The sequence below is a fragment of the Ictidomys tridecemlineatus genome, chromosome Y (assembly GCF_052094955.1).
Source record: "Ictidomys tridecemlineatus isolate mIctTri1 chromosome Y, mIctTri1.hap1, whole genome shotgun sequence".
In the NCBI taxonomy this organism is placed as follows: Eukaryota; Metazoa; Chordata; class Mammalia; order Rodentia; family Sciuridae; genus Ictidomys; species Ictidomys tridecemlineatus.
This window is the reverse complement of record NC_135494.1, coordinates 24552501-24578733: the sequence shown is the minus strand read 5'-3', so window position 1 is coordinate 24578733 and position 26233 is coordinate 24552501. Positions and strand designations below refer to the sequence as shown.

The 26233-nt window shown below is 43.6% G+C and overlaps 3 long non-coding RNA genes across 7 annotated transcripts in view; 1 reads left to right on the top strand and 2 right to left on the bottom strand.

The window, feature by feature from the left end:
- LOC144372121 (uncharacterized) overlaps positions 1-26233 on the top strand; it is a 63637-nt gene that overhangs the window by 1873 nt on the left and 35531 nt on the right. For 4 of the 5 annotated variants that reach the window (XR_013432178.1, XR_013432176.1, XR_013432174.1 and 1 more), the window contains exons 2-4: positions 12364-12452; positions 12574-12725; positions 15057-15205. This is a non-coding gene — a long non-coding RNA (uncharacterized LOC144372121). The remainder of the gene's footprint in view (positions 1-12363; positions 12453-12573; positions 12726-15056; positions 15206-26233) is intronic. The other variant, XR_013432177.1, reaches the window with a different exon arrangement.
- Positions 2654-5068, bottom strand: LOC144372123 (uncharacterized). Its single transcript, XR_013432180.1, has 2 exons — positions 3587-5068; positions 2654-2803 (listed from the first exon to the last, which is right to left on the bottom strand). It is a non-coding gene; the product is annotated as an uncharacterized LOC144372123 (long non-coding RNA).
- Positions 5623-9795, bottom strand: LOC144372122 (uncharacterized). The gene is made up of 3 exons (XR_013432179.1): positions 9112-9795; positions 6957-7265; positions 5623-6119 (listed from the first exon to the last, which is right to left on the bottom strand). It is a non-coding gene; the product is annotated as an uncharacterized LOC144372122 (long non-coding RNA).

The window sequence follows — 26233 nt, the reverse complement described above, 5'->3', positions numbered from 1 at the left end:
CCTATCACATTTTCTTTTCTCTTAATGAAATATATTTTTACCATCTTGTAGAATTGTTTGGTTTATATAATTCCTTCCCCCACCTTTCATGGTGCAATTATTACTGCTATGAATGATATCTTTGACCTGTGTTGTTTACTTTAATGCCAGGTCTAGTTCATGGTTGTTTATCATTTTGGCAGTTGGCAATTGCTTACCCCACCATTCCTGTTTTTGTGAAAATTAGTTAGTAGACACTGGGTGTTTATTTTAATGTTGTGTACTATTTGCATTTGATGTTATTATTTGTTTCTCCATTTTCTGTGAGGTGCTATGAATCTACAGGGACACTACAAGTTCACAGGGTAGAGACTCTTCTGCTGAAAAGCCAAAAGACAGAAAACACCTTGCTCCACACACAAATTAATAACACTCAAACTTCAGATATATATGCATATATATTTATATTATATAAATATAACATATTTATAATATATAGATATATATGCATGTATATAATATATGCCCAAGGGTAATTAACCACTGAGCCACATTCCCAGTCTCTGTTTTTGTATTTTGTTTTGAGACACTAAGTTGTGAAAGGCCTTGCTAAGTTGCTAAGGCTGGCTTTGAACTCATGGTCCTCCTGCCTCAACCTCTCAAGCTGTTGGGATTACAGGTGTGCACCACCACACCTGGCTCAGCTATATTTTACTGCAAAGAATAGACAAAAACACAAATCTTGAGAATGAGATGAACATCCAGATACAGGAGACATTCAGAACCCAAACAGACAAGATCATAAAAGAAACTCTCCACAATTAAAATGCCTAACCTGCAGAACAAGGATAGAATTTTAAAAGACTCAAGAGAAAAACATGAGGTCATATTTTGAAGTAAGGCAATCAGAATTACTTCCAATTTCTCAGCAAAAATGAAAAAAGCCAGAAAGATTTGACATGATGTTCCAAGTACTAAAAGAAAATAACTGTCAACCAAGTTTGCTATATCCACCAAAGCTATCCTTCAAAATTTAAGAAGAAATCGTATCTCTAAGATAAACAAATGAATAAATAAATAAATAAAATAAAGGTACTGTGTCCATCTAAATAACTAAAAATATTTTAAAAAATCAATGCTGGAGGCATCATAATAGCTGACTTCAAAAGCTATAGTAACAAAAACTACATAGTGCTGGTATAAAAATACACATTTAGATCAATGGTACAGAAGAGAAGACACAGAGACAAACCTTCACAGATAGTCATGTGGTCCTTAACAAAGGTGCCAAAAACATGCCCTGGAGAAGACGGCATTTTTAACAAATGGTGTTGGAAAAACTGGATATCCATATGTAGAAGAATGAGACTAGATCCTCATCTGTCCCACTGTGAAAAAGTCAATGCAAAATGAATCAAAGACCTAGGAATAGAACAGAAAAGATGCAACTTCAAGAAGAAAACAGAGTCAACCCTCTTAACATATAGGCACAGGCAATGACTTTTTCAATAGAACCCCTAAAGCTCAGGAATTAATACCCAGAGTTTATAAATGGGATGGCATCAAATTAAAAAGCTTTTGAATAGCAAAGGAGACAATTAAGACTGGGAAGAGAGAATCTACAGAATTGGAGAAAATCTTTGCTACTTACTCTTCTGGCAGAAAATGAATATCCTTAGTATATAAAAAACTCAAAAGGACTGGGGCTGTAACTCAGTGGCAGAGCACTTTCCTTTCATGTGTGAGGCACTGGGTTTGATGCTCAGCACCATATAAAAATAAATAAATAAAATAAAGGTGTTGTGTCCAACTAAAATAAATAAATAAAACCTCCCCACAACAACAACAACAATAAAACCACCAAAACAGCAACAACAACAACAACAACAAACAAAACAAAACCCCAACAACAAATAACACAATAAATGAACTAAATGGACAGTTCTGAAAAGAAGAAATACAAATGTTCAACAAATATATTAAAAAAGTGTTCAACATCATTAGTGATTAGGGAAATGCAAAACAAAACTACTCTGAAGGCTGGGGTTGCAGCTCAGTGCGGGAGCACTTGCCTAGCATGTGTGAGGCATTGGGTTCAATCCTCAGCACCACATTAAAAAAATAGACAAATAAAATAAAATTAAATTAAAACAATAACAACAAAAAAACTACTCTGAGATTTTATCTAACTCCAGTCAGGATGGTAGTTATCAAGAATACAAACAATGATAAATGCTGGAGAGGATGTGGGGAAAAAGGAACACTTTTACACTGTGGGTGGGACTGTAAATTAGTGCAAACACTATGGAAATCAATGTGGAGATTTCTCAAAAGACTAGGAATGGAACCACCATATGACCCAGCTTTACCACTCCTCAGTATTTATTCTAAAGAATTAAAAGCAACAGAGGCCGAGTTGTGGCTCAGTAGTAGAGCACTTGCCTATGATGCATGAGGCACTGGGTTCAATCTCTGGCACCATACAAAAATAAAAGCAAATATAATAAAAGTATTGTGTCATCTACAACTAAAAAAATTTTTAAAAAAGAATTAAAGGCGTTATACTACATTGATACGTGCATACCAACATTTATAGCAGTAAAGTCCACAATAGTCAAATTATAGAATCAGACTAGGCATCCATTAGTGGGTGAATGAATAAAAAATTGTGATATATCTATACAATGAAGTTTTATTCAGCCACAAAGAAGAAAGAAATAATGTCATTTGCAGGAAAATGGATGGAACTTGAAAATATCATGTTAAGTAAAATAAGCCATGCTCAGAACGTCAGGAGTCATTTGTTTCCTCTCTTATGTAGAAGCTAGAGAGGAAAAGGGAAGAGAAAGCTGAGTAAGGGATCTAGTGAGAATGGAAGGGAGATCAGGAAAGGTAACAGGGGGAGGGAAGATAGGAAGGAAACAGGAAATACTGGAGAATGATATTGGCCAAATTTCATTGTGATGTTGTGTGCTTGTACCAATATATAACAACAAATCCCACCATTATGTACACTTGTAATGTACCAATAAAAATATAAAACAAAAACCCAGGAAGCTATGGTGGGGGGTTTTGGGGGGGATAGCTCATATCCAAACCACAATACAGAGTAGATCCAAAGCTTTTTTGAAAGAAAAAAATTTGGTCATGGTAACATCATGGAGGATATAGGATGCTCAGTTTTTGGCAAGAATGTATATCAGATTCCTAAATTTCCCCAACACTTTCAACTCTGCCATCTGTATGTCTGAGATATAAGACATAAGTATTTTCCTTCACTCAACAACAGAGAAAACTGGCTTTTAGTCACTTGTCACTATGAACTGACTGACTGCAATTCAGCACTTGCCAGAAGTTTGCTTGTGACATCTGATGTGGGGGTGGGGGGTGGGGGTGGGGGGTGTGGCAGGGAATAAGGAAAAAATGTAAGAAAAATGTAAAAGATTGTGGGAGTTCTATTTATCCAGGCTTCTAGGGTCTCTAAGTTATTTAGGTGATTAGAAAACAATGTTCTTGGTAGTGTGTGTGTGTGTGTGTGTGTGTGTGTGTGTGTGTGTTTTCTTTGTATTTAAAACAATTCAAAATGAAAAAGTTAAAGAAGCTGTACCTGGAAAGGTGTTTTAGTCAGCTTTTTCACTGCTGTGACTAAAAGATGGACAAGAACAATTTTAGGGGAGGAAAAGTTTATTTAGGAGCTCAGGATTTCAGAGGTCTCAGTCCATAGATGGCAGGCTCCATTCCTCAGGGTCCAAGGTGAGGCTGAACATCATGGCGGAAGAGTGTGGTAGAGGGAAGCAGCTCACATGATGATCCGGAAGCAGAAAGAGAGAGAATGGAAGGCATTATATTACATGGAAATATGCATTCCAACATTTATAGCAGGAAAATCCACAATAGCCAAACTATAGAACCAGACTAGGCATCCATTAGTCTGGTTCTATAATTTTGGATATATATTTGTATCTAGCAAGAAAGATGCTAGGTAAAAATATATAATGTATCTTTCTAGATACAAATATATATCCCAAAGCCACGCCCTAATTCCCACCTCCTCCAGCCACACCCCACCACTTCTGTTACCACTCAGTTAATTCACGGGTTGGGTTAAGGCTCTCACAATCCAATAATTTCTCCTCTGAACCTTCTTGCATTGTCTCACCTGTGAGCTTTTGGGGGACACCTCACATCCAAAACATGACAAAAGGGAACTAGGCATTTGGATTAGTTATAAATCACCTCATAAATTCATATCTGCACTTCTACCCATGAAATTTTTGAACATTTGACACAGGTCTTTTTCATTATCAATATTAACTTATACAAATCAATGAGTTCTGCTGCGACATGTACATGTGTATATCATGCTTTAATCATATCCACCCTCTCTGTCACCCTCTCTTGCCCTACCCTTTGTCCTCCCTCTCCCAGGCCCTCTTCCTCTTCCCTAATAGCCCGTCTTCTACCTTCAGTTGACATAGGTTTAGAGTGAGTGGCCATTGAAGGGAGCACAGAAGAGGATTCCAACCAGAGGAAGGGACATACATATGCAGAGAGATAGAGACAGGAGAGTATTTGGTTCATTATTGGTTGCTCACTTATTTATCCAATAAAAATTATTAACATCTACCATGTGCTCAACACTGACATAAGTACTGTAAATTCAGTAGTGATTCAATAGGCAGACAACTTTCTTGTCTAAATGGAGTTTTCATTTTAGCGAAGGAAGACAAATAATAATAAATAAATGAATGAGTAATATATAAGGAATATTCAGATAATCAGGAGTTGATTTGGTTTTTTTGTGAGGCTTGGAGCTTATACATATTTGGGGTACGCATTTAGAAAATAAAAGCAAAATGATCTTCTGTGGCCAATTTTACAAAATATATGACCATGTGAAATACATCGTTAGAGCCTTTCCCAGGGCCCAGGAAGGAGCTTGAACAAAATGAGATCTGATGTTGATGCTTCATTGGCTTTGTGGGAAATCTGCTCAAGTGTCTTGGTTTGGATTTCTCCAGAGAAAGAACTGGGTAAGGATTGGAGTATAAGTGGTTGATATGGAAAATAACTCCAAAAAAAAAAAAAAACAACACTGGCAGGTGATGAGGAGTGAGGCAGGGAAGGAATGAAGTCAGTGAATGTACCTAGTCCTAAATTGGGGAACTAGAAGATGGCATAGAACAAGACTTAGACTTACAACACTGAAGGACAGGGGAACTAGGGTATATTTGCATAAAACTATCTCTGCTCTGTCAATGGTTGAAGTTTGCTCCATGGGACATTATTCCCAGGGCACTTCTGGCCTGCAACAGGGCAGAGTGGATGCTAGCCAGCGCTGGAAGTCAGACTAGCATGCACTGTAGTATCAAGAGACAGGAGGCTTGGTGCTGCAGACAGGGCATGGGTGTCATCTGACCATCTGGAGCCACTTATGCCCAATAATTAGCTTTGTGGCATCCTGTCATGAATTCTTCCAGGATGGCCAACTAAAAGTTCTAAAATATAGACTTACAACAGCATGGAGGGAAGCTCATGCAACAACTCTTTCTGCTGCAGTTGTTACTCAAATTGCAACTGATATTCACTTTTTCCTCTTCATCTACTCTGGATTGCTCTCAACCTTGGCTCACCATTCTGTGGGCTAAGGTTGCTTTCCTAATGGAAACTCTGACGTTTTCCTGTGAGGAGTCTGAATCCTTAATTACTGTGTACTTGCCATGTGTGGTTGCTATGTATGGACATGTGAATCCTTGAGTGCCAGACATATTCTTCTTGCCCTGATTATGTAGCAGCAATCTTATTCTCTCATGATCATGAGGGTCCATTACTTCTATCGTACAGCAACTTCACTCTGCCTTCTGATGCAGATGGGAAGTCTCAGATGGCAACGGAAGCTCTTGGTTCACTTACTCAGTTCCTTTGTAGAGTGGCCTCCCAAGGAATCAGGACCCGTGGTCCAGCAGAGTCTAAAATTTCAGGTAAAGGAACTATTTCCACTCTTTGCTTCCAAGATCCCTGTATGCTACTGAACAGTGACAAAGCACTACTTCATGACCATCAGTTCAAAGCAATTTTACCCTTTCAACACAGATGTAAAAGAAATTCTGCAAGGGCACATGCAGGTAGAAACAGGTTGCCTAAAAGGAACAAAACAGACTTAAACCTCTGTGAATGGCTGAAAAAATTGGATCAATGTCAACAATGCTTGTAGACAAGACTGTGAAACTAGAGAATTTTATGCTGGGTCAAATTGTCATTTGTTGGGAAGATTAAAGGAAGAGGTTATCCTAAGTGCAAAAGCTATGATAAAATACTTATACTGAGGAGATATTACCTAGATAATCCTTTTGATAATCCAGTTCAGCAAGAGATAAACAACACAAAGTTTAGAATTTAAGAACACATCCAGAGCACTTCGCCCTACAACAATCTGTTGTCAAGGTCACCTGTCTGGAGGGAATTGTTCCTCCCAGCAAGGAGTTGTTAATGAATGGCCCTTGTGTGGCTCCCCTCCTGCCTTTCTGGGCAGATATGGAAAATAGGGAGAAGTACCCCTGGATGGCTCCTTTCCTGCCTTTGGCCAGGTAAGTAAGATAAGTGGAGGAAGGGACATGAAAAGAAAGGAAACCTAAAATCTTTAAAAGAGGCAAAACACCTCCACACCTCCACACCAGCTCTGGACCCCCTCCTCTCCTTAGGAATCTCTCTTTCTGTCCTTTATACTAAAGTTTTTGCTCTTGAAAAAAAAAGAATTAAGAGATTATGGCATAAAACTAGTTAACTTAGGCTAATAATACCAAGGGCAAACTTTATTGTAAACCCTGAAGAAGCCTACATAAATGGAGAGATATATCATATTTGGAGATGGAGAAACAGTTTCCATGGGTGAGGAGTTCAAGTAAGATTTTGCTAGGTTCTAGCCTCAAGGTGTCCCAAGGCTGAAATCAAGGTTTCAGCCAAGAGCGTGGTCATACCTGGTCCTTGGAGTCTTTACCTAAAGGTCACTGGTTGTTGACAGAATTCAGTTCATTATGGTCACAGGTTGGAGGTCTCTGCTTTCTTGGTAAACTGGGATTCCTTCATATATTGGAGGCTGCCACATGACCCTTTCCCCAATATGGTGATTTGTCCTGTGAGGCCAGCAGGAGAATCTTCCACTCTGAATCTCTCTTTCAGGAAGGGCCCAGTGACTTTGAAGTGCTCATCCAATGAGGCCAGGCCCACCCAGAATAATTTTCCTTTTGATGAATCCAAAGTCAGCTGATGAGGATCCTTAATTACATCTGCAAAATCATATCAGCCACAGGCTATAATATAATCATGGGAACAACTTATCTGTCATAGTTGCCGGTTGAACACTCAAGGGGAGGCAGTCTACAAAGTCTGTACAATAACAGACAGGAATCTCGGGGGCCATCTTAGAATTCTAACTATAATAGATTCCATTATATTCAAGGGATATGTTCCCAAACCCACTGTTTGGATGCCTGAAACCGTGGATTGTACTGAACCTTATAATTTAATGCATTTTCCCAACACACACACACACACACACACACACACACACACACACAACTTTTGCACTTTGAGACTACTAGTAAGTAAAATAAAAGCTAGGTAGAGCTACTGTGATAGCTTACAGTCAGCTCTGATAACAGATGCTAATCAAGTAACTACCAGGCAGGGAGTATATAACATGTATATATACATGTATATAACATGAATAGACTAGTTCAAGGGATGCTTCAAAACCTCTGGTGGGACAGAGTGGGATGGTATGAAGTTTCCTCATGATACTCAGAATGGCATGCAATTTAGAACTTATTAATTGTTTATTTCTGGAAATTTTCATTGGACTAGGCTTTGGACTAGGTTTTTGGGTAACCAACCACTAAAATGTGAAACCATAGGTAAGATGTCTACTTATGGTACCACTGCACAATCAACCTGTCTTTTCACTAGCTAACTACATTGTATTTTTTCAGTCAATTCCATCTATACATATATAGCCAAAACTTGAGGAAATTCATTCACAACTTTCTTGTCATTTTTCCCTCTAGGCCCTTTGGAGAAGTATAGCCCTTGAACAGAATAAAGGGCAAGACTAACAGTATTCAGGAAGGAATGGCCTCATGAAGCCACAGATCAGCATAAAGCAAGGAGCTCTGAGCCTTCTTTCCAAGTGGGGGCTAATGGTTGACGCCCAGCACCCAGCCGGAGTCAGAACTTCAGCTTCCCCAGAAGAATAACATTTCATTAGACTTCCTTTTTCAACGATGAATATGTCTTCATTCTCTTGGGGATTTCAGCAATTAGATTTCTGAAGTATTTCATACAAATTCAAATGGCCTTTAAAATGACTGGAAGGAGGAAGATAAATCGTTCACAGAATTTTTAATGGGAAAAGTCATTTCAGTATTCTTTTGGAGATGTACTTCTGGGCAAAAGTTATTTCATTGAAAAACCTTGATGCTATTCAAATATGAACCTGGGGTAAAAGAAGAAAGATTTTTCTGCTTTTGTGTGAGATTGGTATATTCAAGTCACAGCGAGTGATCCATTTATTGTTATACCACAAATGATAGATTATATTAGCTGTTTTTGGTGATTCGTTTTATCATTTATTAACTTAATGAATATGATTTTTAGAAAAGAGGTTTGATGTTGTAAGTAATATAGTGGTGGTAAGGATGAGGCAGGCCTGTTCATCCTGGGTTAAATGAGAACACCTTAATTTTTATAACTTAAAACATTATCCCTTTATACAAGGATTAGGCTCAATGTCAGGATTCCCATGTTTGCCCAGGATGGTTTGTTAAAGAGGAAGTATTTTTCATTTGGCTGAAAGTAGCAATTTAGAGGAAAAAAAAAGCCTCATGAAATTTTTAGTGACTGAGGAAATGAGTTGGTGGTTTCATGCTTCTAAGAATGTATAAATGAACTAATTGGAAATGAAAGAAATAGCCATAAAATTATTTCTCAATAAAAGAGCATACGAACTGGAGTTGTCAAGAATTTAGAACCTGGTCGAGATGATATATGCGTATTTATTGTATGTATGAAATAATCAATATGCTCCATCTTTTATTCTAATGAATATCAATAAAGATAGAACTGTCAATAACATACCTAACTCCTAGGGAAGCCATGAATTGCTGACTTTTTATGAAAAATAAAAGTCATCAATCAACTACAAAGAAAAGGAAAACATGTTCAACATTAGATTTTATGATATCATATTCAGAAATGCACATGTCAAAAATGCAGTTTCTTACAGACAGTCTATCTTAAAAACAAATCAAAGAGAGATCCTCTCTGGAGAGATTAAACCTAATTTGAATAGGGTTCACTCAGTAAAGAAATCATATGTGGACACTTCCAGGAATAATGATTTCTTTGATAATTTTTTTTCCCCCAGAACTGGGAATTGAACTCAGGGGCACGTGACCACTGAGCCACATCCCCAGCCCTACTTTGTATTTTATTTAGAGACAGGGTCTCACTGAGTTGCTTAGGGCCTCACTTTTGCTGAGGCTGGCTTTGAACTTGAGATCTTCCTGTCTCAGTCTCCCAAACCATTGGGATTATAGGCGTGACCCGCCGCACCAGATGATTTCTTTGATAATTACTGAAAACAAAGTTATTTTGTTCTGCTTTTGTGGTGCCTGTATCTCTCTCAGTGCTACTAATTCACTACTACCAGATTTCTTTTCTTTTCTTTTTTTTTTTTTTTTTGGTTGGTGTTGGGGTTTGGGATCAGGGCATCTCTGTCACAGACCTATCAGTGCTATCACTGAGCCACATCCTCAGCCCCAGGTTTCTTTCTTTTTAGGGGGGGAGGGGTCCCTGGAGATTATAGGGGATTGAACCCAAGGACACTTACCCATAGAGCCACATCCCCAGCCCTTTTTATTTTTTATTTTAAAACAGGTCTCACTAAATTGATCAGGGCCTCATTAAAGTGTTGAGGCTGACCTTGAACTTGTTATTCTCCTGCCTCAGCCTCTGGAGCTGTTGGAATTACAGGCAAGCACCATTGCATCTGGCTCATTTTTTAATAGAAGCAGGAAATCCAGGTTTTGTATTTTATATGAGATCTTCTGATTTTTAAATGTGACTCAGGTTTTACAAGAGTGCTTGGGGAATCTGGCCATTGTCAGAATGTGATTATAACCACAGACACTTTGGAGACTGAGACAGGAGAATCACCTGAGACCAGGAGTTTATTACCCAATGTGTTAATCACACATTGGGTAATAAAGAGAAGCTTTATAAACTTTATAAACCTTTGTAAATTCAAATAAAACCTCTTCTAATGGTGATGTGACGAAATTTGAAGTCACAAACAAAACTAGAAAAAGAAAAGGCTCCTATTGCTTGGAAATTCAAAAACAAAACAAAGACAAACAGAACAAAACATTCTGTCTTAATTCTTGGTTCAAAGAAGAAATGCAATTCAAAAGTGCGTAAAATCTAGAAAACAATTGTATTGAAAGCAGTCCTCATCAGAGCCAGTGGAAACATCTAAATTCATGGTTTAAATATTTATACCATGGGACAAGAAATCATGAATATACATGGACTAACCTCCAGCTGCAGAAGTCAGAGATGCAGTAAAAGAAAACCCCAGTAAGACAAAAGTTAGGAATCTAATGGTCAAAGCAGTGGTTAACAGCAGAGCAAGAAGTAGTAGAAATAATAAGAGTCCAGGTGCCTGTTACTTGAAATGAAGCCAATAAAATAGATGAATTATTCACAACTCGAGTAAAATGTAATAGCATCACCACCCAAAATAAGAAGCAGGACTAATTATGTTCAAGCTTCTGGCTGGGGAAGGCTTAGAAAGCTTCCGGTGCTGAGGACTCTATGTGGCCAGGTGGGGCCCCCACACCCTACACAGAATATTCCCAGCTTGCACCCATGGCTTAGACCTCTCTGCATATGTCAAACCTCTATAGTAAGGTAAGTGACAAGTAAAAAATAACCCTAAAAAGAATATGGTTTCTACATGACTTCTGTGGAAAGAATTATGAACCATATTGCAAGTCCTTTTAAATAAACACAAACATCTGGAATAGATAATATTTTCCTAGAAAGTTTCTCATCAATTCTGATCCCAGAAAAGAAAATTCTAAACAGGCCACTTATTAAAGAGCAAAGTTGGCACGAAATAGCTCCGGTTGTCTTGCTGCCCTCTCCCAACAAAGAGAAATGGAAGATGCATCAGGCGGAGCCAGTTTCAGGGAAACTTCTACCAGATTCTCAGGATAGGCACCTGCAAGGTATATGGACGGCCCGAGTATAGAGGAAGGGGGAGGGCTCTTTGGTAGTGAGCAACTGTGTCGGTAACAACTGTGGTTTGCACAAGGCCTTGCACAAGTGCACACCTCACAGAGGAGACATGTTAGTGCATGTTAGTGTCAGCATGCTAGGAGTGAATGTCATTGGCAAGTTGAAATACATTGTCTTGGTCCATCGGTAGCTGCTATCACAGAACACCAGAGGACAATAATTTATAATAAACAGTTATTTCTGCCACCTACGTTTCTGGAGGCTGAGAAGTCCAAGGTCAAGGGACCACATCTGGCAAGGATGAGAAGGGTAAGGGCACCTGAGAGCTGCACTGAGGAGTGGCCAGACTTTGTTAGCAGACAGCCTCTGAGCTGCAGCTGCGGCACAGTTTCGGGCTCCTTCTAGGCTGCTCCTTGGAATCCTGGGGCCTCCTTAGCTAGCCCATGTCTGGGTGGAGAGAGGAGGTTAGCTCTGAGTGCATGTCCTCTGGCTCCTGAGGTCCCTGGCCAGTGGCTGGCCATTGACAGTACCCATTCTCAAGCCTGAAATTACTGGGACTCCTCATATCCACTACTCCCTAACCCTCCCACCCTGATGTGTCCAAGTGTTATTACAGTTCACTTTCCTCCTGGAGGAGGCCTTCAGCTTCTGTATTCTATAGAGGAATCTGAAGTAGCAAAAGAAAGAAAATACTGTGACTGTTCATTCAAAGCAGTGGCAAATTTAGAATATGTTCTTTCCAGTTACTGTGTCCCTTTTTGCCCCAGAGATTTTGGTGTCTCTCCACATTATTCCCAGAATGACTGTGACTCCATGGCTAATCTGCAGACAGAAGTGTTAAGGGAGGGAAAGGGTGATTTTTGCAAGAGGTAGCATGCTGGTGGCCTTGCAGATTCAGGCTGCTGGGATTCCCAGGAAAACAGCCCCCCGTCCTATGTTCCCTAGCAGGAGGAGGGGATTGGGTCTGGGGAACCTTTGAATGGTGCTTTTGGGACCTCTGGGGCCAGGCAAGGTTCTAGGCTCTGTGCTGTCTGTAGGCCTGCAGAGCCCCCTGCACCTGCTGACCCTTGGCCCTATGTTTTCTCGCAGCTGGAGATGGAGCTGAAGATGCTGAAGTCCCAGCCGGGCTCTGCTGAGTCGAGCTTCCCGTTCTGCAGAGAGGAGGTGGACACACTCAGGTATGCTGTGCTGGGGCTGGGGCTGCTGGCAGTGGGAGTCTACTAGAACCCCTTCCTCCACTGCCTCCTGGATGGCATTTTGTTCCTCAATCACATTCCATCCGCTTGGGTTCCTCTGCAGGGACACTCATCTCCACTGGGCTGGACCTTTTCCAGTATCCTTTTCTTGGCCAGCACTGGCAGACAGCTGGGCCTTGCAGCCTCCCCCATGTTCAGGAGCTCGCAGACACTCTTGTCGGGCATCTGGTAGGACCTGCCTTTGCTGCCAGCAAGGTAAAGCAACAGGCCCATCTTCTTGGCTTGTGCAACTCTAGAGGCAGCAAGGAATTTATGAGCAGTGGATACTGGGAGGTGCAGATGAGGAGAACTGCTTACAGAAGCAGTAGCCCGACCAGATGTGCTTTCTGTTGTCAGCTGGGCACCTTTGTCTATTATTCAGGACGCGCTCACTCGCCCTGAGCTACTGTTTTCCTAGATGCGCTTCCTGCACCTCCGCCATCCAGCACCCCTCACTTCTCTGTAAGCAGAGACCGCGGGCTGAGATTGTTCCCAGATCTTATTTCCTTTCTCCCCAAGACATGTCAGGGTCCTAAAGGAGATCCAGATGTGTGGGTGGGGTGCTGAGCAGCCCCTCCTGACTGTCCCCTGATGCACACTTCAGCCCTACCATTCAGTTTCTAGTCGAAGTGGCAAGTTTCCAGTTCTGGCATCTCTCATGGGAGACAGCAACTGTGGATGCAGAGTGAGTGTGGCTGAGTGGCCGTGCCTGGGGAGCCTCCCTTCTGCCCTAAGTGTATGCCATGGACCAAGTGTCTGGCATCCAGGGCTTCTCACCCAGGGAGCTGTTTCTGGTGAGTGAAATGAGAACAGACCTGGGAACCAGGACAACCCCAGTGAATACCAGGTGGCCCTTGGTGAGGCCACTGGTGCTGGAGTTTTAATGGCCCTCCCTGGGTTGTGCAGCCAAGGCCCAGCAGACTGGGACAAACCCTGGTACCCAGGGCTAAAGTGGCCTCAGCTGTTTCTCCCCTGTGGGTTCCGTTTTCTCGTGGGTAGTGTATGGATGACCCCAGCTTTGCAGGGTTGTTGAGTAAAAGCAAGAAAATATGTGCGCTGCCTCTGGTCCAACCAGGCCCAGAAGTGTTGAGCCAAAAACAGTTATGGTCCCTTCCAGGTTTGAGGTTTCCTCCCTCATTTCTGAAGCATTTCTAATATATGGACGGAGGCCTTATAAATAGCACTTTGGAGACCTGCCAGATCCCAGGCTGTTTGTTTTGCGCTCGTTCCGTCATTCACTCGGTAGACACCGCGTGTGCGCCGTGGGCACCGTCAGGGCTCAGCACTGAGGATGATGGAGTGGTGAGCAAGACGCACACTCTCCGTCTTCATCAGTTTTGTGGTTTAATGGGGACTTGGGGGGACATTATTCACAGGCAATCCTGGCTCTGTAATTATGGATGGAGAGGAATGTGGTGGTGCTGTGAGAGCAGGTGTCTGGGGGCAGGGGGCTCCCCTGGGAAATACGTTTGTGTGTGGCCATGGGTTAACCATAGGATGGCAGGGGAGCTGGAGGCCAGGCCTGGGCCCCAGTGAGGGTTTGGTCTTTATTCTCTGAACAATGGGAAGCCATTATGTGTTTGAAAGTAGAAGAGCAACATGATTGAATTTGCAGCAGCCAGCACCACTGGCCTCCAGGGTGGGCAGCTCTCCCCAGCTGAGTGCCAGGCAGCATCTGCTGTGGGACACCCTTCCAAGCTGAAGTGACTGTTCCCAGCCAGAGGAGGGCCGAGCATATACCCCTCAGCTCATGGAGCAGCCCTATCTGTGGTGAAGAGCTCATAACACAGAGGTGTGAGTGGTGGTGGTGGTGTGTGTGTGTGTGGGGGGGGTGTTCAATGCAAGAGGCATTTGAATGAGACTGGGAGGCCCCAAAAGATGGCTAGCAGCTTAGGAGTGCATGCCGCCAAGGGCCACAAAGGCAGGAGAGCTCAGCTGGTGTCTGCCATGAGAGGAACAAGGGCCAGGAGCTGGCCGTGGAGGAGGCATCCAGAGAGTGCTGGGCTGATGGAGGCCCCAGGTCAGCTCTCATGGAGGAGGCACCAAGTGCTCAGGAATCAGCATAGTTGGCCCCTCACCTGACAGAGTCCTTAATGCCATGCAAGACAGGTATGTCCTGTGGTTGTCCCCCCCCCTTCCACCCCGTGTCCCTGGGAATCCTGTTATCAGGTGATGCAGTGAAGGGATTGGATTTGGGTGTTGGCAGGTGCGCCTCAGGGTGTTAGCCAAGGGGGCAGAGGACAGTCTTGAGATAGCCATATTTGCAGAGGACAGTCTGCCCCAAGGGCCTGAGGCTGTCAACATGGGCCAGCACTGTGTTACTCAGCTCTCCTGTCACAGACTGGCATCCTGTCTTCTGCCAGGACTCTGGCTGCCCACAGCTCTCATGCTGCGGCTGACAGGAGCATGGCCAGGCGTGGGTGGGGCTTGTGTGGGCTGGAACGCTTTGGGTTTATTTTTTAAACTTCAAGAAAGAGCTTTATTGTTGACATCTTTTGCTCAACGATCAAAGCTTCTTGTCCCCATTGTCTCACTTGGAAAACGCAGCTGTGGAAAGAAGCAGCTTCGTGGCTGGCCGCTGGGAGCTGGTCGGCATGTGTCGAGAGGCTTTGGTGGAGTTTTGCACCACAGTTCTGCAGCAGCACTTCTGACTTCCAGCCAAGGAGCAGCTGAGGGTGGAGATGGCTGTCACACAGGTACCTGCATCTGGGTGGCTGCTCCACACTTGGGTCATGTGTGACAGGCAACCCCAGGTGAGCAGGGGCTCTGCGTAGTGCACTCAGCCAGGGAGACAGTGTAAAACCAGGACTCACAGAGCCCAGGTGGCTCCTCTGGCTTCTCAGGGACAGATTCCTGTGCAGGTGGGGGAGTCCTGCTTGGCCAGGGTGCTGACCCGCCTCTCCTTCCACAGACCTGTCTCTCTCTTAAGGTCTGTTTCTTCTACTGGGTGGGCTAGCATCTCTGGCGCTCCCTGCCTCTGCCCAACCCTGCAATGGCACCCCCTGTACCTTCTCACTTTCCTCCCACGACCCCAGCCATCCAGGCTCAGGGCAGGCACATGGGTTGTGCCTCAAGTGTCCCATAGCATCACAGGTAGGCTTGGTGTTCTTGAGATAGCCATATTTGTAGCTCACTTTTGTCCTGAACGAGGAGCATATTGTTGTAGTGAGTTTTCTTCAGACAACATCAGGCAGCCCTCTGGCTGGGAAGTAGTGACAGAGGGGCTGGGGCCAGCTGAACGAGCAGTGTCTCTAGACACCAGAAGCATCTGCCCCAGCTCCCCTGGGGGAGACACCAGTGCTGTCAAGGCCAGAGGGCTCGTCATTGTTTCCCTGCAGCCGCAGAAGAGAGGGGAGACTTAGATGACCCCCTTTGAACAAGGGTCTGTTTCTCCTTTTGATTCTCACTTCTGAGATTGAAAGTTTCTGAGGAGTGGTTTTTGAAGTGGTTGGTTCAGAGAAAGTGGACACGAGGGCCCTGCTGCTGTCAGCCAGCCTTTCCCCGTGACCACAGTCAGCCAGCTGGTCACAGGAGAGCTGGTGGGGGAACGAGGGGGGCAGCACTGCCAACCTGGGTACTGGGAGTTCATATGTGTGTGCATTCACCTAGGTTACATTTGCTACACACAAGAGAGTAGACATACTTACTTGTTTTGTGTAAGTGACACACATCCCTCACACCACATCATCTCAGCACAGAAAACGGAAGTGTCAGTACAGATTTAAGTAGCAACAGCTGAGGCCCTTTCAAGTGGAACAAATCTGGACTCATTATTTTCTGCTGTCAAATAGCAGCTCTGGCAAATCCTAAATGTTGTCTGTGGATTTAGCAACTGGGTAGACTTTCAGTGATTCCAGAGGCTCGTGTGTCTGTGCCAATGCCTGTTAGTCACACTCCGGAGCCTCTCCGTCACGGCCACGCTTACTGCCTGCCAGGTCCCACGGATGTGCTGGCTAGGCCCCAGTCCACCTGGGCAACCCCAGGCTTTGGGGGCTGAGGGAGCCCTGCCTGCTGGTGCTGGAGATGTCGGAGGATAGTGTGGTACTCTGCAGTACCCACTGGTACCCTGGAGCCCTGGCTGCACATTTAGGAGTGAGGTTGCAAGCACCTGGCTAGAAACCTGGGATTTGTCCCCGTGGCTTTGCTAGGAGATCCCAGCTGGGGTCTTTCACTTGGTGCCCTCAGAATTATTATTCTTTGGTTTCTTCTCAGCCTGGCATGTCTTTGGAGACTTGGGCCTGGCAGATATCAGCCTGTTACCAGCTCCTGGGAGCTGGGTGGGGGATGGTGCTGGAAGCTCAGCATCATGGTGGAACTTTAATGTCCCATTGACCTGGGGGATGGGGTCATCCTGCTGTACCTTAGCAGAGGACTTATCCCCAAGCCCAGAATCACTGTTCTTTGAAGAGGAGGGGCCTGTGGTACTCGGCAAAGATGTGGCATCACTGGCGTGAGGTGAAGCTAGGATGAGGGGTGCCAGTTTTCAAGAATCTTCAACATCCAGTTCAGTTCCTCGGCAGTCCCCTTTCTTCCCAGGTCCAACTCACACCTGCAGACCTAGACACACACAGCCAGCTGGTGGAGGATGCCTTGCAAGATGGAGGAAGGCAGTCCAGTGGGGACCTCAGGACTGGGGACAGTGAGGTGGTAGTCCCCTGAGTTCCCAGAATACCAGCTGTATGTCCTGGACATGGAACCCTCAAAAGGTTGAATGCACAACCAGCCATAGACATAGACCAAAGTCTCCAAAGATGTTCACTCCCCCCAGCCACAGGGGTGCCACCTGATAGCGGGTAACCTTGAATATGCCTTTCTGACTTTGGCTGATGCCAGGGAAAGAATTGTTCTCCACCCCACTGCCCCACAGAGCCCCTGCCCAGTGAGTCTACTTCCTACCCCAGCTTTCACAAGTGCCCCTGCCTGGCAGTGTAGCAGGGCTGAGTAGGTGGGCAGGCTGTGTCCCTGACTAGGATTGTCCTACCTTGGTTGAGTCAGGCTGACCAGGTAGCTGAGCTTCTATCCCCATCTGGCACTGGAGAGACAAAGGTGAAGGGGCTCCTTACTGCCCTCATGAACCATGTCTGATGCTAGCAGGCATCTCTGCCATTAGGATGGGAGGCCTTTTTTCTGCAGGCATCCCACTTTGTCAGGTTGGTATCAGCAGGGCACATGGCAGCCCTGCACCTGCCCTGTCGCGTGTATACACGCCATTCAACAGAACTTCAAAACACAGGAAGCAGAAGCAGATAGAACTGAGGAGAGAAACAGACACTCAAGCATTTACAGAGGACACCCATGCACTGCTGTCCACAGTTGGTGGGGGGCCAACAGAAAAGCAGCAAAGATCTGGAACTGAATGTCACTGTCAGCTAACAGGTATGGTCAGTGTTTGCAGAGCACTATCCATTCTCTCTTAAAGTCCACTTGGCACATTTACCACAGTGGATTTTATCTTGGGTCACAGAACAAACCTTAGCAAAATTAAAGGAATCATATTCATGTACAGTATGTTCTCTGGCTACATTGAGCTCAAAGTAGAGGTCAATAACAGAAAAACAACAGAAAAATCTCCAAACGATCAGAAATGACACAAAATCTCCAAATGTGCTTCTGAATCCTCCACGTGTCAAAGAGGAATTCTCAAGAGAAATATACACAACTGAGTGATAATGAAAATACAAAACTTTGTCAGATACAGTGAAACCAGCACTGAGAAGGAAACTTTCAGAGACATTCACATTAGAGAAGAAAAGAAGACTCTTATTTATGTGCTAATTGTGAGAACCTGAGGGAAGAGCAGAAGCAGCTTAGAATAGGCAGAAAGAAATAATGAAGAGCAGAAAGAAATGAAATTGATAAAAAAAATAGAACGGAGAAAAAATCACTGAACAAAATGCCATTTTAAAAAAAAATCCATAAAATTGATAAACTGCTAGCAAAACTGACAAGTATTAAGAAGCCACAAGACACACATCATCGGTATCAGGGCTGAAGCAGGGGCTGCCGCTGTGGATCCTGTAGTGTCACAGGGCACGGCAGACGGCTTCATGCTCAGAGACTCATTCACTTGGAAGCAAGAGATCAGTTCTTCAAAAACCTTTAACTACCAAATATGAAGTATGCCAAATATATATACCAAAATATGAAATACATACCAAAAGATATGTACCAAATATATACCAAAAGATGAATAGATTATCTGAATAGTTCTAGGACATTAAAAACCTGAAGCCATTATTAAAATGCTCCCAAGAAAGGTCTCTGCAGGCCCCAGTGGTTTCCCTGGGGAATTCCACTGAACAGCTAGAGAGCTTTTGGTGGCAGGTCACTCAGTCTCGTCCAGGAGACAGAAGAGGAGATGGTCAGGGTGGGGAGGAGTGCCCATGTCTACCAGAGACAGCCGGGTGAGCCTGTTGGCATCTTGCTGGGGGGCAGGAGCCTGAGAGCCCGTGACCTGCAAAAGTCAGGAAGGCAGTGGCAGCTCTGCTAGCTAGCTCTGATGCCCCACTGAGGTGAACACCATCCAGGGAACTGAGTGAAGAGGGCAGCAACCTCCTTGTATTAATCTGCAAGTGCCTATGAATCATAAATATTCCTAAAATGCTGCCTTAAATGAAGGCCTTCACCCCTTCTCCAGCTCCAACTCCCTTCTTCCTGCTTTTAGACATCACCCCCCACCCCAGGGGACACTTCCTAAGGCTTGGTGGCATAAAGCCTCTGAGCTCATCCTCTCCTGGTCAGGGACTCAGCTTTTTGGGGTCACTGCCACTCACTGTCTGCTGTCTGACTTCTAAGGCTTTGTGATGTTGTCTGTGTTATTTTCTTGTCTTCAGCAGTAGGCCTGAGGAAAATGAGAAAGCCTTTACTTTTGATTTTGCAGCATTTTGAGGGAGTGCGCGTTAATGAACCCGTTCAAGTCACTGTCGTAAAGCTCAAGGCTTTGTTTTTCCATTTCTGTATATATTTGAAAAGTGAAGCAGATGATTGAAGGCTATTTCTCCTCCTTATGTTACAAATTAGCACCTTCTCTGCTTTCTCAGACCTTTTGTGTTGCCATATAGTTTGCTCCACTGTGTGGTCCATTAACCCCTTCTGAGCTTCAGTGACTTCGTGCTCTCAGCTATTCAGGAACCATGGCATCTTCATGGGCAAACTGCTGGCATGTTGGACTTAGGTGCTCTGTCCCTAGAGCCTATCTTTATTTGACTACGGGAGTCTGGTTGCTTCCAGGATTCTGATCATTCTGTTTCTGAAAATGGTGACAACTACTCACTTTAGTAGTAGCTGTCAGTAGCAAAATTGTAATAAGTTGCCTGCTGCCGCTTATTTGGTGCACACCGTGGGCCACATCCCACATGTGCATTCTTGCCTTCTTACACCATCCCAGGACAGTTTCTAAGAAAGATGCTCACTGCATGGAGGCCTAGGTTCCATACAGTGGAGTACATCCATTTTCAAGCGTGGTTTAACCAGCAGTATTGAGAGTTGGGTGGTGGCAATTGTCTGTGAAAGAGCAGGTCTTAAGACACATATCATCTTCTGAACTCTAAAACAATGAGAAAAGCAGCTGGGTGTGATGGTGCACACCTGTAATCCCAGTGACTCAGGAGGCCGAGGCAGGAGGATTGCAAGTTTGAGGCCCTGTCTTAAAAAGAGCTAGGGATGTAGCTCAGTAGTAAAGCACCCCAGGGTTCATCACCAGTACCAAATAAAGAAAGAATGAAAAAAGCCAAATTCAGTCTACCTTTTCCTATCACTACATGCATCCATTTCTGCAGAACATCAGTGATCACTCTCCTCCGAACTCCACCCACACCATGGTCACGCTCTGAGAGGTGTGTACAAGATTATGTGATCACTACACAGTAGGTTTTAGGACATGTCCTAGGATCATCTTAATTTTTTTCAATCGTTATGTAGTAAAGTTACTGTTTTTTAATGGTGAATTTTAATCACCCCATAATCAGAGAACAAAATAATTTCGTCACCTCCCAAGCCCTTGCTCTCCCTTTTGCTCATTCCTTGTGCCTCTTGCTCCGCCCACCACTGCTGTGCTCCCCAGCCCTGCTGTCCTGGGAGACAAATCCTCTGCTGTCACCTCTTGAGGCTTGCGACGTCCACACAGCATCACAGCATCACGTACTTGAGCGTCCTGATTGCCAGTGTGCACAAGTCCACCCTTCTTGATCACTGTGACTTTGCAGGAAGCTTTGGGATCAGATGGCATGCATCTTCAGATTTACTGCTCTTTTCTGGATTGTTTTGCTGCTTCTGACATCTCAATAAGTTTTCCTATCCCTGAACACTAGTGTCTTAAATTTATTTGGGTTTTCTTTTAGCAGTGTTTGTAGTTTTTAGGGTCTGATCTAATATCACATTGGATAAATTAATTCCTGAGTATTTTGTTCTTTTTGATGCCATTGTAAATGGAATTTTCTTAATTTCCTTTTCAGATTGTTCATGGCTAGTGTATGGAAATATAAGTGATTTTTTTTTTTTATTTTGCATGTTGACTTTGGATCTTGCAGCTTTGCCAAATTCTTTGATTAACCGGGTTTTCTTCTTTCTTTCTTTCTTTTTTTTTTTTTTTGCAGATTATGTGTGGTGTTTGTATGGCATCTGTGAATACAACAGTTTACATTCTCTTGTGTGCTGGATGCCTTTTATTTCTTCGTCTTGCCTAATTGCTCCGGCTGTGTTGAATAGAAGTAATAGAAATGGGCCGTTTTGCCTTATTCCTGATCTTAGGGGAAAGCTTGCAGTCTTTCGATGTTGGGATTGATGTCAGCTATGAGGTTTTGGAAAAAAATGCCCTTTATCATGTTGAGGAAGCCCCTCTGTTCCTGTTTGTTTTGTGTGTTTCTTGTGAAGGGGAGATGGATTTAGTCAAGTGCTTTTTCTGCCTCCACTTAGAGGAGACTTTTATTCTATTAATGTTGGGTGTTACACTGGCTGGTTTCCAGATATTGAGACAGCTGTGCACACCTGGTAGCACCCCTTCCAGTTTGCTGAGTTGGGGTTAAGGATTTCATGCCTGTATTCATCAAGGTTGTTGATCTTAGTTTTCTTTAGCTAATCTTTGACTTCAGTGTGAGCATAATGCTGTTCTCAGACCAAATCAGGCAGGGTTCCCTCCTCATGAGCTTTCTGGAAGAGTTTGGGAAGTATGAGTGTTAATTCTTTGGATGTTTGGTAGAACTCAACAGTGAGGCAATCTGGTCCTCTTTTGATTACTGATATAATCTCTGTATTTTTTATGGATTTGTTGATATTTTCTATTTCTTCTTGTGTCAGTTTTGGTAGTTTGTATTTCTTGGACTTCATTTGTGTCTCAGTTATCACATTTGTTTTTATATGTGTTTATGTATTCTCTTATAATCCTTTTGATTTCAGTGAAACCAGTAGTAATGTCCCCTCCCTCATTTCTGAATTTCATAATTTGAATCTTCTCTCTTTTTTATTAGTCAATCTGGGAAAGATTTGCCAATTTATTGACCTTTTCAAATCATCAGCTATTGGGTCTATGTATTTCTCTATTGCATTTCTGTCCTCGGTCTTGCTCATCTCCGCTCTGATCATTATTGTTTTTTTCTTTCTGCTGGATTTGAGCTAATTTGCTCTTCTTTTTTCTAGTTTCTTAAAGCCATACTATTAGATTATTGACTTGAGAGCTTTCTTTTTTAATTTAGGATTTATAGCTGTAAGTTTCCTTCTTGGTTTTGGTCTCCAGGTATTTTCTAATTTCCCTTGTGAGTTCATCTTCAACCCATTGTTGTTTAAGAGTGTTGTTTAATATCCACCTATTTATGAGCTTTTTGTTTTCCTTCTGTGATTAATTTCTAATTTCATTGCAGTAATTCCATTACATTAACAAGTTTAACTTAAGACTTGTTTCAAGGTTTTATATGTGATCTATTCTGTAGAATATTCCACATGCTCTTAAGAAGAATGGCTATTCTGTTGTTAGGTGTATGTCTTTATGATCTAAGTGATTTATAGTGTTGTTCGTCTCCTTTTCCCCACCTTTTTTTTCATTAAGGATTGGAACCAGAGGTCCTTTACCACCTGAGCCACATGCTCAGTCCTGATTGTTTATTTATTTAGTGGAACTGGGGATTGAACCCAGGGCCTCTTGTATGTGAAGCACTTGCTCTACAACTGAACTACATCCTTGGACTTACTTTTCATTTTTTATTTAGAGACAGGGTCTCACTAAATTGCCCAGGTTGGCCTTAAACTTGTGATCCTCCTGCCTCAGTCTCCCAAGTTGCTGGGATTGCAGTCATGTACCACTGGACCAGGCTAGTTCCTTTTCTTTCTTACTGATCTTTCTGACTGATCTGGATATCTTTCATTCCTTTTTATTCCTAAACAATATTGCAGGATTTTTTTTCTTTTTTTTTTTTGTGTGTATATGTGTGTGGTAAGAACAATTAAAATTTGTCCTTTCAGCAATCTTTACGTGTGTTTGATACATTTGTTGTTCTTGGCTGTGGTCACCATGGTGTAGAGTAGGTCCCTGAGCTTCCCACGCCTGTGTATCCTTTGATCAGCACCTCCCGTTCATCCCCCAGCCCCTGGTAACCACAGTTCTACTTCCAGGGCCTGCTGCCCTGGGTTCAGATTTTTTTTTTTGTACCAGATTGAACCAATTCATCTGTTGAAGGACACGTGGGTTGGTTCCATAGTTTAGTTATTGTGAACTGAGCTGCTATAAACATTGATGTGGCTGTGTCACTGTAGTATGTTGATTTTACATCCTTTAGATATATACCAAGGAGTGGGAGAGCTGGGTCAAATAGTGGTTCCATTTCTGGTTTTTTGAGGAATCTCTATACTGCTTTCCAGTGTGGTTGCCCCAATTTAGTTCTTTCCATTTCTCAACATGAATAGTCCTGTAGTAAATACGGTTGTGCAGATATCTCTATGGCATACTCATGTCCTTTATTTTGTGCATGGATCCAGTAGTGGGATTTCTGGATCATACGGTAATTCTATTTTTAATTTTTTGAGGAATTTCCATACCTTTATTCATAATGGCTATACTCATTTATATTCCCACCAACAGTGAATACGGGTTCCCTTTCCTCCTCATCTTTACCAGCAGTTGTTATCTTTTGTCCTTTTGAAAATAGCCATTCCAGCAGGTGTGAGATGATGCTTCTATGAGGTTTTGATTTGCATTTCTCTGATGATTGCTGACAATTGATAATGAGCATTTTCTCATAAACCTGTTGGCCATTCATATGTCTTATTTTGCAGTCTGCAATAGAAACCTTTTTCATTTCTGATATCATGACTTTGTGTCTTTTTTCTTTTTCAGCCTTGTTGGGACTTTACAATTGGATTGGTCTATTTAAAGTACTAGTTTTCAGATTCTTTAATTTTTTTTCCTCTATTGTTTTTCCATTTTCAATTTCATTGATATTTGTTTTATAGTATAGTTTTCCTTCAGCTTGCTTTAGGTTTATTTTTCCCCCTTTAACTTCCTAAGGTAGGTGCTTGTTTTCTTCCTCCTTTTTGTTTTTGACAGTACTAGGGGTTGTACCCAAATCTTCGCACATGCTGGACAAGTGCTCTACCATTGAGCTACTTCCCAAGCCCTTTTTATTATTTCTTATTTTGAGATAGGGTCTTCCTAAGTTGCTGATGCTGGCCTCAAATTTGCCATCCTCCTGCCTTGGTCTCCAATCCCCCTGGAAATCAGGGTACCTGGTGCAGGTGGTACTTGTGGTCTCCTGTGCAGGGTGCCAAGGCTTTGGGGCCGTGGGGCAGGGAGCATGTTGTTTGGAATCCTTATGTACAGCAGCCGTGTCTCCTGCATGGGTGGATACAGATTTCCTATGTCACAGTCCAGTATGTCACAGTCTACTCTGTAGTTTGCTGCTCTTATCCCCCTCTTTTGTCTCCTGAGCTGTTCTTCCTTACATTGATACCTTGAGGGACCCAGGCTCCTAATGCCCAGCTGCAGGAGCTGCCCCTTCCTTGCAGGCCTGGGTCTTCTTATTGCAGAGGGTGCTTGGAAAGCACAGTGGGGTACCAGGTGTGGGTGCATACAGGCCTTCTCAGCCTGCCCACACCGCTGGTGTCCACACAACATAGACAGTTCTGTCCTTGTGCTGGGTCAGTTTCTCTTTGCTTGGGTCTGCGTGTACCACATGCAGCTGGCCGTCTCGGAATCCCATCTTGGCACTCGTGCTCAGCGTTGCCGTATATTATTTGTTTCCTCTGTGTTGCCTGAGTCTGCTCACACCTCCTGCTTTCTGCTCGGTTATTTGGGCCACTTTTGGCGTTCCATCTAAATTTCACTGTGATGCCCTGGACTCTTTTCTCTGTTTAACTTTTGTGCTTACTCTGGGGCTCCAGGGAATGCACTGTGCCTCCTGGGTCAACTCTTTCCCATTGAAGTAAACCACAGAAGCTGCACCTCCTCATCAGTACTTCACCCTCATCCTTCAGCACTCCACACTTAAGCCTGCATTGAAAAACCTCAGCTCTTGATGGCATCTGTCTTGTTTCTAGTCTTAACTCAGTAGGAGACAGCTTATTATATGTAACAGGTGGCCAGGGTCCACAAGGAGGAGGCCAGCTGGGCAGCACAATGAGCTTTTGAACAAGTGTGCATAAGCGTGCAGTTCTGTATCGCTTAGTGACTGAATGTGTTCTGAAAACTGTGTCGTTAGCTCTCTTATCAAGAAGTGAACATCAGGCTGCGTTTATATGAACTGGAAGGCTGTGACATCACAAGGCAATGTGATCTTACAGGACCATCCCAGTGGCTCTATGGCACGTGACTATACTTGTTATGCGTTATTGCTTTTTTGCTCCCTCTCTCTCTGCGAGGTAATAGTTTGCCTGAAAAGGTAGGTTGCAACAGAAAGCACACCCTTTTCAAATGAGCAAACAAATTTGTCTTATGTGGGTCTGCCCTCTGACAGCTCGCTGGGATGGAGTGTGGCCAGCCATTCTATTCAGATATGTCTGTAGCTTCCAGTGTGGCTTAATGACATTTAGCCCTCAAGGCCTTCTGCCTATGCAGCTTCAGAATGCACACTATCCAATTTTAGCATGTCATCCTGAGGGGTCCTTCTCAGCTTCTCCTAAAGTGAGAAGTGCCTCCCTGCAGAAGATCCTTCTTGGAATGGCCCCAGAGGCTGTTTGTGCCACATGCCCATAGAGTCATCATGGGAAACCTTGCGGTACAGCAGCCAGAGTGTCAACCTGAGGCCATCTGCCAGGCCTTCTTCACCAGCCTAGTGATCAGGCCTGCCACATAACCTCACAAGTCTCAGTTTCCCTTTTTAAGCTGGGGAGTGACAGCAATGACCAAATAATGTATGTACTTCACATACGTGAATCTGTAGGTAACTGTCACCTGTGGCACATAGCACATCTCACCCTGCATGTTGTTTCCAGCAAGTCAGGGCTGCCTTGGGCTGCAGCCAGAGTCATCTGTGCTTAGGGCACTAGAGTGAGCAAGGATACCCCCTGACTCCTCGGAAGGGCATTTGGTGGGGTCCATCAGATGAGAGAGGTGCACACCCTCTGACTAATGGCTCTGCTTCTAAAAGCACATCCTGGGTTGGATGCTGTGCTGAGTTTTCACACACATGCACACCATGTGGGCCATCACCACACCTGGGACAGGGAACCCCCAAACATTTCCTCTTGCTGGGTTGTAATCCCTCCCCTCCTCTTTCTCTTTCTTACTCCCTGACACCTAC